Consider the following 2,489-nt stretch of genomic DNA (forward strand, 5'->3'; position numbering starts at 1 on the left):
CAACGAGAAAACGTAGACTTTTTTGATACTTATTCTCCTGTTACTAAATTAACATCAATACGTGTTTTGATTGCTGTTGCTGCTGTTCATAATCTTGTTATTCACCAAATGGATGTGAAAACTGCTTTTTTGAATGGTGAACTAGAAAAGGAAATTTACATGGAACAACCTGAAGGTTTTGTAATTCCTGGACAAGAACAAAAAGTATGTAAGCTAGAAAAATCTCTTTATGGTTTGAAACAGGCTCCTAAACAATGGCATGAGAAATTTGATAATTTAATGATTTCAAATAACTTCAGATAAATGAGGGTGCATCTATTATAAATCTGAGAATGATGTGTGTGTGATTGTTTGCTTGTATGTGGATGATTTGCTGATATTTGGTTCCAATTTATCTGTTGTCAATGAAACTAAAAGCATGCTTAGTTCGAATTTTGACATGAAAGATTTGGGTGAAGCTAGTGTAATCTTGGGAATAAAAATAACTAGAACTGATAGTGGTATCAATCTCACTACATTGAAAAAATTCTGAGGAAGTATGGATATTTTGATAGTAAACATGTTTGTACTCCGTTTGATCCTAATTTGAAATTGTTTAAGAATACTGGAGAAAGTGTTAGACAATCTGAATATGCTAGTATAATTGGAAGTCTGCGTTATGCAACTGATTGTACTAGACCATACATTGCATATGCAGTGGGAGTTCTGTGCAGGTTTACCAGTAATCCTAGTTTGGAACACTGGGATGCTACTGAGAGGGTTATACGGTATCTGAAAAGAACCACAAACCTAGGATTACACTATAAGAGGTATCCCGCAGTCCTTGAAGGATTTAGTGATGCTAATTGGAACACTCTTTCAAATGATTCCAAGGCCACCAGTAGATATGTTTTTACTATTGCTGGGGGCGCTTTATCTTGGAGATCAAAGAAACAAATAATTATAGCCCAATCTACGATGGAGGATGAATTAATGGTACTAGCAGCAGCTAGTGAAGAGGCAGGATGGATGAAGAGTCTGTTGTCAGATATTCCAGTATGGGAAAAACCGATACCAGCCACTTTGATCCACTGCGATAGTACTGCAGCTATCAGAGTAGTACAGAATTGTTATAATAACAATAAAAATCGACAGATACGTCGAAAGCACGACACAGTTAGAGAATTTCTCACAACTGGCGTTGTTAGAGTAGATCACGTGAGATCTGAAGGAAACTTAGCTGATCCTTTGACGAAAGGATTAGCAAGAGAAAAGGTACGGTATACCTCTAAAAGCATGGGATTTTTGCAAGTTAGAAGTTGAGTCATTTGTAATGGATACCCAACCTAGAAATAGGTTCAAAGGGACTAGACGAAGTTATAAATGATATGATAGAGTCATGCATTCCCATAGCATGATATCCTGAAGTGGGAAACATGATGAGTTTTTAACTCTTAATGATGTCTATAGCTCTTAAGTTAGAGTGGGATACACAAGAGTATTCTTGATAGACTTACCTATACGAATGTGAAGGTGTGGCCGCCTTCTATGAGAAATTGGGCGTTTCTCTATATCATTTGTTAAAAAAAAAAAAGGATAAGCACATGGCCTTAATGTGCGAACTTAAGGACTTTACTCTAGATATATTTGTGTGTGTTAAACAATCTAATATTATTTAGAGTTCAAGACGCAAGTCACTCTAGTCACCTGGTACTTAGAAAGTTTAACACCATGCAGAGGTTCAAGTCGAAAGGCATCTTTGCAGATGCACAACTATACAACACTTGATCAATGTTTTTAAAATATAAGTGGGGGATTGTTGGGAGATATATATATTTAAAAACATATTTTTTTAATATATATCAAACTTAGAGAAATAGTATGGTGGCATTATTTTGGGCTCCCACACTATAGACTTGGGTTCAAGTCTCACCTCATGCATTTGACTAGGTATATTTATATATTTATATTATTTATTTAAATCCGGGAGAGCGGGGCCTTGGGGGTCTTGGGAGGTCTGGTGATTCAGAAACTCATTTTTTGCATATTTAACTCTTGATTTCCAAAAACGGTTTTTTCAACTTAATATTCTCCAATTAATTCTATTAATTTTTGGTAATTATATTGTTACCGTTTTGTGACTGTTATGGAGGATTTTCAGTGAGCACTAATTGCAAAATTGATTTTCATTAAAACCGTATTAATTTCTTTTGAGTTATAAAAGAACAGTTTCTGGAGAAGATGAAATACAATTGTTTTTCATCTATTTCGAGTTCTGAGCAAGTGTAGAAAGAGTTGTTGTTGGTTCGATTTCTCACAGTGCAGAGAAATCGAACAAGAGAGTTATCAGTTGTTTTATCCCATAGGATTTTCGAAAAGAATCGACTGCTAGCACACAATCAAGAGGCAGAGTCGTGAAACACCTTAAAGATAGCGACCTAATCCGCGACTCAGCTGTTTGAGATCCGCTTTGATTTTGAAAATTATTTCCAACGGTATGTATTGGCCAT

The sequence above is a fragment of the Papaver somniferum genome, chromosome 11 (assembly GCF_003573695.1).
Source record: "Papaver somniferum cultivar HN1 chromosome 11, ASM357369v1, whole genome shotgun sequence".
Lineage (NCBI taxonomy): Eukaryota > Viridiplantae > Streptophyta > Magnoliopsida > Ranunculales > Papaveraceae > Papaver > Papaver somniferum.